The sequence below is a fragment of the Alosa sapidissima genome, chromosome 16 (assembly GCF_018492685.1).
Source record: "Alosa sapidissima isolate fAloSap1 chromosome 16, fAloSap1.pri, whole genome shotgun sequence".
Lineage (NCBI taxonomy): Eukaryota > Metazoa > Chordata > Actinopteri > Clupeiformes > Clupeidae > Alosa > Alosa sapidissima.
This window is the reverse complement of record NC_055972.1, coordinates 30,292,043-30,309,976: the sequence shown is the minus strand read 5'-3', so window position 1 is coordinate 30,309,976 and position 17,934 is coordinate 30,292,043.

The following is a 17,934-nucleotide window of genomic DNA, read 5'->3' as shown; positions in this document are numbered from 1 at the left end:
GCTTAAAACATTTCAATTAATGTTTAATTTAATTTAAATTAAACAGTCTACTTTTAAACTATCAACTTTTATTAAGCTATGCAACCACCATGTCTATCCTAGCATCACCGTAGTAACCATCTCTGTATTATCTGTTTTAACTATACATGATATTTTACATCACAACTTTAGCATTTTCATGCACTGGTAATTCCTTGGAATTACAGTGCATGGAAATGCACTGTACTGTTCTTCCTAGGCTTCTTCTTATTACAGTGCATGGAAATGCACTGTACTGTTCTTCCTAGGCTTCTTCTTATTACAGTGCATGAAAATGCACTGTACTGTTATTCCAAGGCATTTTATTACAGTGCATGAAAATGCACTGTACTGTTCTTCCTAGGCTTCTTCTTATTACAGTGCATGAAAATGCACTGTACTGTTCTTCCTAGGCTTCTTATTACAGTGCATGAAAATGCACTGTACTGTTATTCCAAGGCATTTTATTACAGTGCATGAAAATGCACTGTACTGTTCTTCCTAGGCTTCTTCTTATTACAGTGCATGAAAATGCACTGTACTGTTCTTCCTAGGCTTCTTCTTATTACAGTGCATGAAAATGCACTGTACTGTTCTTCCTAGGCTTCTTATTACAGTGCATGAAAATGCACTGTACTGTTCTTCCTAGGCTTCTTCTTATTACAGTGCATGAAAATGCACTGTACTGTTCTTCCTAGGCTTCTTATTCTTATTCTTCTTCTTCTTCTAACGCACTTAATGCAGCTTCAACCGTTTAACGTAGAAACTTCATTCAAACTATGTTACGTAGGTCTTACTTAGGACATGGGTGCTATGTATTTTTCAGCTTTGTAACTTTTATACTTTTTAAACTATTAATTAAAAACTATCAAAATTTCCCCATTGACTTAACATTATGATTATGACATCACAATACGGCCGTTAAGCAATTAGAATCCTATGGCAGGTGTTCGGGCCACCTGGACCAACTGCCAGTCTCAGGCTTTAAGCATACAAACTGGCCCTATTAAGACTACACATCCTGTTCAACTGCTTCCTCTGCCAAAAACTGTTTCAAAATAAAAGTCCTCACTATAATATTTTACTGTTAAACAATTTAACCCTTTAAACTACTGAACTTTTTAACTGTTTAGCCATTGTAACTGTTACTTGTCATCAACTATGACTCCTACCCACTGTAGCTAGTTAGCTAAGTTAGCTAAGTCACATGGTTAGCATAGTTAGCATGCTAGCATGTTAGCATGCTAGTTAGCATTTTTAACAAAACTGCTTAAAATGATTAGCTAAGTTAGCTAAGTCACATGGTTAGCATAGTTAGCATGCTAGCATGTTAGCATGCTAGTTAGCATTTTTAACAAAACTGCTAAAAATGATTAGCTAAGTTAGCTAAGTAACGTGGTTAGCATAGTTAGCATGTTAGCATGCTAGTTAGCATTTTTAACAAAACTGCTAAAAATGATTAGCTAAGTTAGCTAAGTAACGTGGTTAGCATAGTTAGCATGCTAACGTGTTAGCATGCTAGTTAGCATTTTTAGCAAAACTGCTAAAAATGATTAGCAAAGTTAGCTAAGTAACATGGTTAACATAGTTAGCATGCTAGCATGTTAGCATGCTAGTTAGCATAGTTAGCAAAACTGTTAAAAATGATTAGCTAAGTAACATAGTTTGCATGCTAGCAGTTAACATGCTAATTAGCATTTTTAGCAAAAAAACTTAGTTAACATTATTATCTTTGATAACATAGTACCATAACTGCTAGCAAACATTAGGGCCATTCCAACTGTTAGTTATCGTCAATTATCTACCTAAATAATTTAACTATTTAAATGATCCACCTATTTAACCGTTCAATCATTCCAACTATATTAAACCTCATCTACCTAGTTCAGTCATTCCAACTATATTAAACCTCATCTACCTAGCAAATAATTTAACCATTTAAACTATCCACTTATTTAACTGTCCAGTCATTCCAACTATATTAAACTTTGTCTACCTAGCAAATAATTTAACCTTTTAAACTATCCACCTATTTAACTGTTCAGTCATTCCAACTATATTAAACCTCATCTACCTAGTTCAGTCATTTGAACTATATTAAACCTCATCATGTTGGTTGCCAATTAGCACATCATCTGTTTTAACAATATATTTCACACCATATGTTTTGCATTTTCATGCACTGGTAATTCCCTGGAATTGCGTTTTCTAGTTCTTATTCTTCTTCTTCTAACGCACTTAATGCAGCTTCAACCGTTTAACGTAGAAACTTCATTCAAACTATGTTACGTAGGTCTTACTTAGGACATGGGTGCTATGTATTTTTCAGCTTTGTAACTTTTATACTTTTTAAACTATTAATTAAAAACTATCAAAATTTCCCCATTGACTTAACATTATGATTATGACATCACAATACGGCCGTTAAGCAATTAGAATCCTATGGCAGGTGTTCGGGCCACCTGGACCAACTGCCAGTCTCAGGCTTTAAGCATACAAACTGGCCCTATTAAGACTACACATCCTGTTCAACTGCTTCCTCTGCCAAAAACTGTTTCAAAATAAAAGTCCTCTCTATAATATTTTACTGTTAAACAATTTAACCCTTTAAACTACTAACTGTTCGGCCATTGTAACTGTTACTTGTCATCAACTATGACTCCTACCCACTGTAGCTAGTTAGCTAAGTTAGCTAAGTCACGTGGTTAGCATAATTAGCATGCTAGCATGTTAGCATGCTAGTTAGCATTTTTAGCAAAACTGCTAAAAATGATTAGCTAAGTTAGCTAAGTAACGTGGTTAGCATAGTTAGCATGCTAGCATGTTAGCATGCTAGTTAGCATTTTTAGCAAAACTGCTAAAAATGATTAGCAAAGTTAGCTAAGTAACATGGTTAACATAGTTAGCATGATAGCATGTTAACATGCTAGTTAGCATAGTTAGCAAAACTGTTAAAAATGATTAGCTAAGTTAGCTAAGTAACATAGTTAGCATGCTAGCAGTTAACATGCTAATTAGCATTTTTAGCAAAAAAACTTGGTTAACATTATTATCTTTGATAACATAGTAGCATAACTACTAGCAAACATTAGGGCCATTCCAACTGTTAGTTATCGTCAATTATCTACCTAAATAATTTAACTATTTAAATGATCCACCTATTTAACCGTTCAATCATTTCAACTATATTAAACCTTATCTACCAAGCAAATCATTTAACTATATAAACTATCCACCTATTTAACTGTTCAGTCATTCCAACTATATTAAACCTCATCTACCTAGTTCAGTCATTCCAACTATATTAAACCTCATCTACCTAGCAAATAATTTAACCATTTAAACTATCCACTTATTTAACTGTCCAGTCATTCCAACTATATTAAACTTTGTCTACCTAGCAAATAATTTAACCTTTTAAACTATCCACCTATTTAACTGTTCAGTCATTCCAACTATATTAAACCTCATCTACCTAGTTCAGTCATTTGAACTATATTAAACCTCGTCATGTTGGTTGCCAATTAGCACATCATCTGTTTTAACAATATATTTCACACCATATGTTTTGCATTTTCATGCACTGGTAATTCCCTGGAATTGCGTTTTCTAGTTCTTATTATTCTTCTTCTTCTTCTAACGCACTTAATGCAGCTTCAACCGTTTAACGTAGAAACTTCATTCAAACTATGTTACGTAGGTCTTACTTAGGACATGGGTGCTATGTATTTTTCAGCTTTGTAACTTTTATACTTTTTAAACTATTAATTAAAAACTATCAAAATTTCCCCATTGACTTAACATTATGATTATGACATCACAATACGGCCGTTAAGCAATTAGAATCCTATGGCAGGTGTTCGGGCCACCTGGACCAACTGCCAGTCTCAGGCTTTAAGCATACAAACTGGCCCTATTAAGACTACACATCCTGTTCAACTGCTTCCTCTGCCAAAAACTGTTTCAAAATAAAAGTCCTCACTATAATATTTTACTGTTAAACAATTTAACCCTTTAAACTACTGAACTTTTTAACTGTTCAGCCATTGTAACTGTTACTTGTCATCAACTATGACTCCTACCCACTGTAGCTAGTTAGCTAAGTTAGCTAAGTAGCATGGTTAGCATAGTTAGCATGCTAACATAGTTAGCATGCTAATTAGCATTTTTAGCAAAACTGCTTAAAATGATTAGCTAAGTTAGCTAAGTCACATGGTTAGCATAGTTAGCATGCTAGCATGTTAGCATGCTAGTTAGCATGTTTAACAAAACTGCTAAAAATGATTAGCTAAGTTAGCTAAGTCACATGGTTAGCATAGTTAAATGATTAGCTAAGTCAGCTAAGTAACATGGTTAACATACTTAGCATTTTAACATTGTTAGCATGCTAGTTAGCATAGTAACTTGGTTAACAGTATTATCTTTGTTAACATAGTTAGCATAACTGCTAGCAAACATTAGAGCCATTCCAAGTGTCAGTTATCGTCAACTATCTACCTAAATAATTTAACCATTTAAACTATCCACTTATTTAACCGTTCAATCATTCCAACTATATTAAACCTTATCTACCAAGCAAATCATTTAACTATATATACTATCCACCTATTTAACTGTTCAGTAATTCCAACTATATTAAACCTCATCTACTTAGCAACCAATATAGTTTGTTTTTACTCTGTATGATATTTTACATCATATTTTTGCATTTTCATGCACTGTATTTCCTTCAGGAAATGTTTTTCTAGTTCTTATTCTTCTTCTTCTTCTAACGCACTTAATGCAGCTTCAACCGTTTAACGTAGAAACTTCATTCAAACTATGTTACGTAGGTCTTACTTAGGACATGGGTGCTATGTATTTTTCAGCTTTGTAACTTTTATACTTTTTAAACTATTAATTAAAAACTACTCAAAATTTCCCCATTGACTTAACATTGGGCCTTTATGACATCACAGCAATTAGAATCCTATGGCAGGTGTTCGGGCCACCTGGACCAACTGCCAGTCTCAGGCTTTAAGCATACAAACTGGCCCTATTAAGACTACACATCCTGTTCAACTGCTTCCTCTGCCAAAAACTGTTTCAAAATAAAAGTCCTCACTATAATATTTTACTGTTAAACAATTTAACCCTTTAAACTACTGAACTTTTTAACTGTTCAGCCATTGTAACTGTTACTTGTCATCAACTATGACTCCTACCCACTGTAGCTAGTTAGCTAAGTTAGCTAAGTAGCATGGTTAGCATAGTTAGCATGCTAGCATAGTTAGCATGCTAATTAGCATTTTTAACAAAACTGCTTAAAATGATTAGCTAAGTTAGCTAAGTCACATGGTTAGCATAGTTAGCATGCTAGCATGTTAGCATGCTAGTTAGCATTTTTAGCAAAACTGCTAAAAATGATTAGCTAAGTTAGCTAAGTCACATGGTTAGCATAGTTAGCATGCTAGCATGTTAGCATGCTAGTTAGCATTTTTAGCAAAACTGCTTAAAATGATTAGCTAAGTTAGCTAAGTCACATGGTTAGCATAGTTAGCATGCTAGCATGTTAGCATGCTAGTTAGCATTTTAAGCAAAACTGCTAAAAATGATTAGCTAAGTTAGCTAAGTCACATGGTTAGCATGCTAGCATGTTAGCATGCTAGTTAGCAGTTTTGGCAAAACTGCTTAAAATGATGAGCTAAGTCAGCTAAGTAATATGGTTAACATACTTAGCATTTTAACATTGTTAGCATGCTAGTTAGCATAGTAACTTGGTTAACAGTATTATCTTTGTTAACATAGTTAGCATAACTGCTAGCAAACATTAGAGCCATTCCAAGTGTCAGTTATCGTCAACTATCTACCTAAATAATTTAACCATTTAAACTATCCACTTATTTAACCGTTCAATCATTCCAACTATATTAAACCTTATCTACCAAGCAAATCATTTAACTATATATACTATCCACCTATTTAACTGTTCAGTAATTCCAACTATATTAAACCTCATCTACTTAGCAACCAATATAGTTTGTTTTTACTCTGTATGATATTTTACATCATATTTTTGCATTTTCATGCACTGTATTTCCTTCAGGAAATGTTTTTCTAGTTCTTATTCTTCTTCTTCTTCTAACGCACTTAATGCAGCTTCAACCGTTTAACGTAGAAACTTCATTCAAACTATGTTACGTAGGTCTTACTTAGGACATGGGTGCTATGTATTTTTCAGCTTTGTAACTTTTATACTTTTTAAACTATTAATTAAAAACTACTCAAAATTTCCCCATTGACTTAACATTGGGCCTTTATGACATCACAGCAATTAGAATCCTATGGCAGGTGTTCGGGCCACCTGGACCAACTGCCAGTCTCAGGCTTTAAGCATACAAACTGGCCCTATTAAGACTACACATCCTGTTCAACTGCTTCCTCTGCCAAAAACTGTTTCAAAATAAAAGTCCTCACTATAATATTTTACTGTTAAACAATTTAACCCTTTAAACTACTGAACTTTTTAACTGTTCAGCCATTGTAACTGTTACTTGTCATCAACTATGACTCCTACCCACTGTAGCTAGTTAGCTAAGTTAGCTAAGTAGCATGGTTAGCATAGTTAGCATGCTAGCATAGTTAGCATGCTAATTAGCATTTTTAACAAAACTGCTTAAAATGATTAGCTAAGTTAGCTAAGTCACATGGTTAGCATAGTTAGCATGCTAGCATGTTAGCATGCTAGTTAGCATTTTTAGCAAAACTGCTAAAAATGATTAGCTAAGTTAGCTAAGTCACATGGTTAGCATAGTTAGCATGCTAGCATGTTAGCATGCTAGTTAGCATTTTTAGCAAAACTGCTTAAAATGATTAGCTAAGTTAGCTAAGTCACATGGTTAGCATAGTTAGCATGCTAGCATGTTAGCATGCTAGTTAGCATTTTAAGCAATACTGCTAAAAATGATTAGCTAAGTTAGCTAAGTCACATGGTTAGCATGCTAGCATGTTAGCATGCTAGTTAGCAGTTTTGGCAAAACTGCTTAAAATGATGAGCTAAGTCAGCTAAGTAATATGGTTAACATACTTAGCATTTTAACATTGTTAGCATGCTAGTTAGCATAGTAACTTGGTTAATATTATTATCTTTGTTAACATAGTTAGCATAACTGCTAGCAAACATTAGAGCCATTCCAAGTGTCAGTTATCGTCAACTATCTACCTAAATAATTTAACCATTTAAACTATCCACTTATTTAACCGTTCAATCATTCCAACTATATTAAACCTTATCTACCAAGTAAATCATTTACCTATATAAACTATCCACCTATTTAACTGTTGAGTCATTCCAACTATATTAAACCTCATCTACCTAGCAACCAATATAGTTTGTTTTTACTCTGTATGATATTTGACATCATATTTTTTGCATTTTCATGCACTGTATTTCCTTCAGGAAATGCTTTTCTAGTTCTTCTTCTTCTTCTAACGCATTTAATGCAGCTTCAACCGTTTAACGTAGAAACTTCATTCAAACTATGTGACGTAGGTCTTACTTGGGACATGGGTGCTATGTATTTTTCAGCTTTGTAACTTTTATACTTTTTAAACTATTAATTAAAAACTAGTCAAAATTTCCCCATAGACTTAACATGGGCTGATGACATCACAATACGGCCGTTAAGCAATTAGAATCCTATGGCAGGTGTTCGGGCCACCTGGACCAACTGCCAGTCTCAGGCTTTAAGCATACAAACTGGCCCTATTAAGACTACACATCCTGTTCAACTGCTTCCTCTTCCAAAATCTGTTTCAAAATAAAAGTCCTCACTATAATATTTCACTGTTAAACAATTTAACCCTTTAAACTACTGAACTTTTTAACTGTTCAGCCATTGTAACTGTTACTTGTCATCAACTATGACTCCTACCTACTGTAGCTAGTTAGCTAAGTTAGCTAAGTAGCATGGTTAGCATGCTAGCATGTTAGCATGCTAGTTAGCATTTTTAGCAAAACTGCTAAAAATGATTAGCTAAGTTAGCTAAGTCACATGGTTAGCATAGTTAGCATGCTAGCATGTTAGCATGCTAGTTAGCATTTTTAGCAAAACTGCTAAAAATGATTAGCTAAGTTAGCTAAGTCACATGGTTAGCATAGTTAGCATGTTAGCATGCTAGTTAGCATTTTTAGCAAAACTGCTAAAAATGATTAGCTAAGTTAGCTAAGTCACATGGTTAGCATAGTTAGCATGTTAGCATGCTAGTTAGCATTTTTAGCAAAACTGCTTAAAATGATTAGCTAAGTAATCTAAGTAACATGGTTAGCATAGTTAGCATGCTAGTTATGCTAAGTTAGCTAAGTCACATGGTTAAAATACTTAACATTTTAACATTGTTAGCATGCTAGTTAGCATAGTAACTTGGTTAACATTATTATCTTTGTTAATATAGTTAGCATAACTGCTAGCAAACATTAGAGCCATTCCAAGTGTCAGTTATCGTCAACTATCTAACTAAATAATTTAACCATTTAAACTATCCACTTATTTAACCGTTCAATCATTCCAACTATATTAAATCTTATCTACCAAGTAAATTATTTACCTATATAAACTATCCACCTATTTAACTATTGAGTCATTCCAACTATATTAAACCTCATCTACCTAGCAACCAATATAGTTTGTTTTTACTCTGTATGATATTTCACATCATATTTTTTGCATTTTCATGCACTGTATTTCCTTCAGGAAATGCTTTTCTAGTTCTTATTCTTATTATTCTTCTTCTTCTAACGCACTTAATGCAGCTTCAACCGTTTAACGTAGAAACTTCATTCAAACTATGTTACGTAGGTCTTACTTAGGACATGGGTGCTATGTATTTTTCAGCTTTGTAACTTTTATACTTTTTAAACTATTAATTAAAAACTATCAAAATTTCCCCATTGACTTAACATTATGATTATGACATCACAATACGGCCGTTAAGCAATTAGAATCCTATGGCAGGTGTTCGGGCCACCTGGACCAACTGCCAGTCTCAGGCTTTAAGCATACAAACTGGCCCTATTAAGACTACACATCCTGTTCAACTGCTTCCTCTGCCAAAAACTGTTTCAAAATAAAAGTCCTCTCTATAATATTTTACTGTTAAACAATTTAACCCTTTAAACTACTAACTGTTCGGCCATTGTAACTGTTACTTGTCATCAACTATGACTCCTACCCACTGTAGCTAGTTAGCTAAGTTAGCTAAGTAACGTGGTTAGCATAGTTAGCATGCTAGCATGTTAGCATGCTAGTTAGCATTTTTAGCAAAACTGCTAAAAATGATTAGCAAAGTTAGCTAAGTAACATGGTTAACATAGTTAGCATGATAGCATGTTAGCATGCTAGTTAGCATAGTTAGCAAAACTGTTAAAAATGATTAGCTAAGTTAGCTAAGTAACATAGTTAGCATGCTAGCAGTTAACATGCTAATTAGCATTTTTAGCAAAAAAACTTGGTTAACATTATTATCTTTGATAACATAGTAGCATAACTACTAGCAAACATTAGGGCCATTCCAACTGTTAGTTATCGTCAATTATCTACCTAAATAATTTAACTATTTAAATGATCCACCTATTTAACCGTTCAATCATTTCAACTATATTAAACCTTATCTACCAAGCAAATCATTTAACTATATAAACTATCCACCTATTTAACTGTTCAGTCATTCCAACTATATTAAACCTCATCTACCTAGTTCAGTCATTCCAACTATATTAAACCTCATCTACCTAGCAAATAATTTAACCATTTAAACTATCCACTTATTTAACTGTCCAGTCATTCCAACTATATTAAACTTTGTCTACCTAGCAAATAATTTAACCTTTTAAACTATCCACCTATTTAACTGTTCAGTCATTCCAACTATATTAAACCTCATCTACCTAGTTCAGTCATTTGAACTATATTAAACCTCGTCATGTTGGTTGCCAATTAGCACATCATCTGTTTTAACAATATATTTCACACCATATGTTTTGCATTTTCATGCACTGGTAATTCCCTGGAATTGCGTTTTCTAGTTCTTATTATTCTTCTTCTTCTTCTAACGCACTTAATGCAGCTTCAACCGTTTAACGTAGAAACTTCATTCAAACTATGTTACGTAGGTCTTACTTAGGACATGGGTGCTATGTATTTTTCAGCTTTGTAACTTTTATACTTTTTAAACTATTAATTAAAAACTATCAAAATTTCCCCATTGACTTAACATTATGATTATGACATCACAATACGGCCGTTAAGCAATTAGAATCCTATGGCAGGTGTTCGGGCCACCTGGACCAACTGCCAGTCTCAGGCTTTAAGCATACAAACTGGCCCTATTAAGACTACACATCCTGTTCAACTGCTTCCTCTGCCAAAAACTGTTTCAAAATAAAAGTCCTCACTATAATATTTTACTGTTAAACAATTTAACCCTTTAAACTACTGAACTTTTTAACTGTTCAGCCATTGTAACTGTTACTTGTCATCAACTATGACTCCTACCCACTGTAGCTAGTTAGCTAAGTTAGCTAAGTAGCATGGTTAGCATAGTTAGCATGCTAACATAGTTAGCATGCTAATTAGCATTTTTAGCAAAACTGCTTAAAATGATTAGCTAAGTTAGCTAAGTCACATGGTTAGCATAGTTAGCATGCTAGCATGTTAGCATGCTAGTTAGCATGTTTAACAAAACTGCTAAAAATGATTAGCTAAGTTAGCTAAGTCACATGGTTAGCATAGTTAGCATGCTAGCATGTTAGCATGCTAGTTAGCATTTTTAGCAAAACTGCTAAAAATGATTAGCTAAGTTAGCTAAGTCACATGGTTAGCATAGTAAAATGATTAGCTAAGTCAGCTAAGTAACATGGTTAACATACTTAGCATTTTAACATTGTTAGCATGCTAGTTAGCATAGTAACTTGGTTAACAGTATTATCTTTGTTAACATAGTTAGCATAACTGCTAGCAAACATTAGAGCCATTCCAAGTGTCAGTTATCGTCAACTATCTACCTAAATAATTTAACCATTTAAACTATCCACTTATTTAACCGTTCAATCATTCCAACTATATTAAACCTTATCTACCAAGCAAATCATTTAACTATATATACTATCCACCTATTTAACTGTTCAGTAATTCCAACTATATTAAACCTCATCTACTTAGCAACCAATATAGTTTGTTTTTACTCTGTATGATATTTTACATCATATTTTTGCATTTTCATGCACTGTATTTCCTTCAGGAAATGCTTTTCTAGTTCTTATTCTTCTTCTTCTTCTAACGCACTTAATGCAGCTTCAACCGTTTAACGTAGAAACTTCATTCAAACTATGTTACGTAGGTCTTACTTAGGACATGGGTGCTATGTATTTTTCAGCTTTGTAACTTTTATACTTTTTAAACTATTAATTAAAAACTACTCAAAATTTCCCCATTGACTTAACATTGGGCCTTTATGACATCACAGCAATTAGAATCCTATGGCAGGTGTTCGGGCCACCTGGACCAACTGCCAGTCTCAGGCTTTAAGCATACAAACTGGCCCTATTAAGACTACACATCCTGTTCAACTGCTTCCTCTGCCAAAAACTGTTTCAAAATAAAAGTCCTCACTATAATATTTTACTGTTAAACAATTTAACCCTTTAAACTACTGAACTTTTTAACTGTTCAGCCATTGTAACTGTTACTTGTCATCAACTATGACTCCTACCCACTGTAGCTAGTTAGCTAAGTTAGCTAAGTAGCATGGTTAGCATAGTTAGCATGCTAGCATAGTTAGCATGCTAATTAGCATTTTTAACAAAACTGCTTAAAATGATTAGCTAAGTTAGCTAAGTCACATGGTTAGCATAGTTAGCATGCTAGCATGTTAGCATGCTAGTTAGCATTTTTAGCAAAACTGCTAAAAATGATTAGCTAAGTTAGCTAAGTCACATGGTTAGCATAGTTAGCATGCTAGCATGTTAGCATGCTAGTTAGCATTTTTAGCAAAACTGCTTAAAATGATTAGCTAAGTTAGCTAAGTCACATGGTTAGCATAGTTAGCATGCTAGCATGTTAGCATGCTAGTTAGCATTTTAAGCAAAACTGCTAAAAATGATTAGCTAAGTTAGCTAAGTCACATGGTTAGCATGCTAGCATGTTAGCATGCTAGTTAGCAGTTTTGGCAAAACTGCTTAAAATGATGAGCTAAGTCAGCTAAGTAATATGGTTAACATACTTAGCATTTTAACATTGTTAGCATGCTAGTTAGCATAGTAACTTGGTTAATATTATTATCTTTGTTAACATAGTTAGCATAACTGCTAGCAAACATTAGAGCCATTCCAAGTGTCAGTTATCGTCAACTATCTACCTAAATAATTTAACCATTTAAACTATCCACTTATTTAACCGTTCAATCATTCCAACTATATTAAACCTTATCTACCAAGTAAATCATTTACCTATATAAACTATCCACCTATTTAACTGTTGAGTCATTCCAACTATATTAAACCTCATCTACCTAGCAACCAATATAGTTTGTTTTTACTCTGTATGATATTTGACATCATATTTTTTGCATTTTCATGCACTGTATTTCCTTCAGGAAATGCTTTTCTAGTTCTTCTTCTTCTTCTAACGCATTTAATGCAGCTTCAACCGTTTAACGTAGAAACTTCATTCAAACTATGTGACGTAGGTCTTACTTGGGACATGGGTGCTATGTATTTTTCAGCTTTGTAACTTTTATACTTTTTAAACTATTAATTAAAAACTAGTCAAAATTTCCCCATAGACTTAACATGGGCTGATGACATCACAATACGGCCGTTAAGCAATTAGAATCCTATGGCAGGTGTTCGGGCCACCTGGACCAACTGCCAGTCTCAGGCTTTAAGCATACAAACTGGCCCTATTAAGACTACACATCCTGTTCAACTGCTTCCTCTTCCAAAATCTGTTTCAAAATAAAAGTCCTCACTATAATATTTCACTGTTAAACAATTTAACCCTTTAAACTACTGAACTGTTTAACTGTTCAGCCATTGTAACTGTTACTTGTCATCAACTATGACTCCTACCTACTGTAGCTAGTTAGCTAAGTTAGCTAAGTAGCATGGTTAGCATGCTAGCATGTTAGCATGCTAGTTAGCATTTTTAGCAAAACTGCTAAAAATGATTAGCTAAGTTAGCTAAGTCACATGGTTAGCATAGTTAGCATGCTAGCATGTTAACATGCTAGTTAGCATTTTTAGCAAAACTGCTAAAAATGATTAGCTAAGTTAGCTAAGTCACATGGTTAGCATAGTTAGCATGTTAGCATGCTAGTTAGCATTTTTAGCAAAACTGCTAAAAATGATTAGCTAAGTTAGCTAAGTCACATGGTTAGCATAGTTAGCATGTTAGCATGCTAGTTAGCATTTTTAGCAAAACTGCTTAAAATGATTAGCTAAGTAATCTAAGTAACATGGTTAGCATAGTTAGCATGCTAGTTATGCTAAGTTAGCTAAGTCACATGGTTAAAATACTTAACATTTTAACATTGTTAGCATGCTAGTTAGCATAGTAACTTGGTTAACATTATTATCTTTGTTAATATAGTTAGCATAACTGCTAGCAAACATTAGAGCCATTCCAAGTGTCAGTTATCGTCAACTATCTAACTAAATAATTTAACCATTTAAACTATCCACTTATTTAACCGTTCAATCATTCCAACTATATTAAATCTTATCTACCAAGTAAATTATTTACCTATATAAACTATCCACCTATTTAACTATTGAGTCATTCCAACTATATTAAACCTCATCTACCTAGCAACCAATATAGTTTGTTTTTACTCTGTATGATATTTCACATCATATTTTTTACATTTTCATGCACTGTATTTCCTTCAGGAAATGCTTTTCTAGTTACAGTGCATGAAAATGCACTGTACTGTTCTTCCTAGGCTTCTTATTACAGTGCATGAAAATGCACTGTACTGTTCTTCCTAGGCTTCTTCTTATTACAGTGCATGAAAATGCACTGTACTGTTCTTCCTAGGCTTCTTCTTATTCTTCTTCTTCTTCTAACGCATTTAATGCAGCTTCAACCGTTTAACGTAGAAACTTCATTCAAACTATGTTACGTAGGTCTTACTTAGGACATGGGTGCTATGTATTTTTCAACTTTGTAACTTTTATACTTTTTAAACTATTAATTAAAAACTAATCAAAATTTCCCCATTGACTTAACATTATGATTATGACATCACAATACGGCCGTTAAGCAATTAGAATCCTATGGCAGGTGTTCGGGCCACCTGGACCAACTGCCAGTCTCAGGCTTTAAGCATACAAACTGGCCCTATTAAGACTACACATCCTGTTCAACTGCTTCCTCTGCCAAAAACTGTTTCAAAATAAAAGTCCTCACTACAATATTTCACTGTTAAACAATTCAACCCTTTAAACTACTGAACTTTTTAACTGTTCAGCCATTGTAACTGTTACTTGTCATCAACTATGACTCCTACCCACTGTAGCTAGTTAGCTAAGTAACATGGTTAGCATAGTTAGCATGCTAGCATGTTAGCATGCTAGTTAGCATTTTTAGCAAAACTGCTTAAAATGATTAGCTAAGTTAGCTAAGTCACATGGTTAGCATAGTTAGCATGTTAGCATGCTAGTTAGCATTTTTAGCAAAACTGCTAAAAATGATTAGCTAAGTTAGCTAAGTCACATGGTTAGCATGCTAGCATGTTAGCATGCTAGTTAGCATTTTTAGCAAAACTGCTTAAAATGATGAGCTAAGTCAGCTAAGTAACATGGTTAACATGGTTAGCATGTTAGTTAGCATAGTTAGCATAACTGCTAAAAATGATTAACTAAGTTAGCTAAGTCACATGGTTAGCATACTTAGCATTTTAACATTGTTAGCATGCTAGTTAGCATAGTAACTTGGTTAGCATTATTATCTTTGTTAATATAGTTAGCACAACTGCTAGCAAACATTAGAGCCATTCCAAGTGTCAGTTATCGTCAACTATCTACCTAAATAATTTAACCATTTAAACTATCCACTTATTTAACTGTTCAGTCATTCCAACTATATTAAACCTCATCTACCTAGCAACCAATATAGTTTGTTTTTACTCTGTATGATATTTTACATCATATTTTTGCATTTTCATGCACTGTATTTCCTTCAGGAAATGCTTTTCTAGTTGCATTTCTAGTTCTTATTCTTCTTCTAACGCACTTAATGCAGCTTCAACCGTTTAACATAGAAACTTCATTCAAACTATGTTACGTAGGTCTTACTTAGGACATGGGTGCTATGTATTTTTCAGCGTTGTAACTTTTATACTTTTTAAACTATTAATTAAAAACGAATCAAAATTTCCCCATTGACTTAACATTATGATTATGACATCACAATACGGCCGTTAAGCAATTAGAATCCTATGGCAGGTGTTCGGGCCACCTGGATCAACTGCCAGTCTCAGGCTTTAAGCATACAAACTGGCCCTATTAAGACTACACATCCTGTTCAACAGCTTCCTCTGCCAAAAACTGATTCAAAATAAAAGTCCTCACTACAATATTTCACTGTTAAACAATTTAACCCTTTAAACTACTGAACCTTTTAACTGTTCAGCCATTGTAACTGTTACTTGTCATCAACTATGACTCCTACCCACTGTAGCTAGTAAGCATGGTTAGCATAGTTAGCATGATAATATTGATAGCATTGTTAGCATTTTAGCAAAACTGCTAAAAATGATTAGCTAATTTAGCTAAGTAACATGGTTAGCATAGTTAGCATGTTAGCATTCTAGTTAGCATTTTTAGCAAAACTACTAAAAATGATTAGCTAAGTTAGCTAAGTAACATGGTTAGCATAGTTAGCATGCTATCATGCTAGTTAGCATGACTACTAAAAATGATTAACTAGGTTAGCTAAGTCACATGGTTAGCATAGCATCATGCACTGTATTTCCTTCAGGAAATGCTTTTCTAGTTATTATTATTCTTCTAACGCTTTTTGTGCGTATAATGCAGCTTCAACCGTTTAACTTAGAAACTTCATTCAAACTGCGTTGCGTAGGTCTTACTTATGTGACTTCAGCTATGTATGTTCAACGTTGTAACTTTTATACTTTTTAAACTATTAATTAAAAACTACTTAAATTTCCCCATTGACTTAACATTAGATTATGACATCACAATAGAGCGATTAGAATCCTATGCCAGGTGTTCAGGACACCTGCAACCACTGTCTCAGGCTGTCTCAGTCTTTAACCATACAATATGGCTGTATTAAGACTACAGATCCTTTTCAACTGCTTCCTGTGCCCACAACTGTTTCAAAATAAAAGTCCCTTTAAACTATCCAACTTTTTAACTGTTCACCTACTGTCAACTGTTCAACTGTTGTAACTGTCAGTCAACTATGACTCCCATCAACTGTATCCTCTGCCTTCAACTATTTCAAAATAAAAGTCCTCATTAGCTAGTTAGCATCATTAACATTGTTAGCATGGTTAGCATAATTAGCAAATGATTAGCCAATGTAGCTGAGTCACATGGTTAGCACAGTTAGCATGTTAGCATTTTTAGCAAAGCTGCTACAATTGATTAGCTAAGTTAGCTAAGTAACATGGTTAGCATAGTTAGCATAGCTAACACTGTTAGCATCGTCAGCATTTTAGCAAATGATTAGCTAAGTTAGCTAAGTCACCATGGTTAGCATAGGTAGCATGTTAGCATTGCTAGAAAACATGAGATAAGTTAGCTAAATAAATTGGTTAGCATTATTAGCTGTGTAACATAGTTAACATTACTGTGAGCAAACATTAGAGCCATTCCAACTGTCAGTTATCGTCAACTATCTACCTATATACAGCCTTTGAACTATTTGTCTATCAACACACATTAAACTATCAGTCTATCAACAACTTTTAAACTATCTACATTTAACAAAACTTTCAACATTTATTAAACTATATGTATCAACTTCCATTAAACTATCTGTCTATTAACAACTTTTAAACGATCTACATTCAACTTTTAAACTGTCTACTTCTAAACTATCAACTTTTATTAAGCTATGCTATGTCTGTCCTAGCTTCATTTTCATGCACTCGTAATTCCCAGGAATTGCATTCTCTAGTTATTATTATTATTATTATTATTATTAGTTGTAGTAGTAGTAGTAGTATAAATGTTGTTGTTCAGCTGCAGCCCGGCATCTAGTGCGATGGCTCCGTCCTGTCTCGTCCACTACTCCTGCTGAAGCCTCCCTCGACCGTGATCCTGCTAAACTACCTCGTCCGTTTTCCAGCCCCTCAAGCTCTCCCGACAGCGTTGACTGGACTGCTTTGTACTCAAGCTCCGTCTCGATGGCGCATTTTAATTTCTGGTGATTTTAATGTCCATGTTTGCTGTGAGTCCAAACCTCTGACCCGGGACTTTTTAAACCTGCTCGACTCATTTAGTTTAAAACAAGCTGTCACCGGCCCAACTCATGAAAAGGATCACATTTTAGATCTTGTGCTGTCCTATGGCATTTCTGTCTCTGCTATTGAAATCTGTGCCATGTCTTTTTCCGACCACTCCCCAATTCTGTTCACTGTGTCAGTTCCATGCCCAGGTAATACCCACAGTGTCTCCAAACAGGTATCCCGCACGCTAAACCCCTCTACTGCCGGGCATTTTTCAACCATGTTCAATGACTCCCCCTTGTGTAGGCCGTCATTAGACTCTGAGTACACTGCTGATGAGCTTCACTCTATGCTCTCATCCTGCACTGGCATTCTGGACTCCATCGCCCCTTTCAAACCCAAACGCAAAAAAAACACAGTCAACTCCATGGCTCAACGACGCAACACGCAACCTTAGACGCA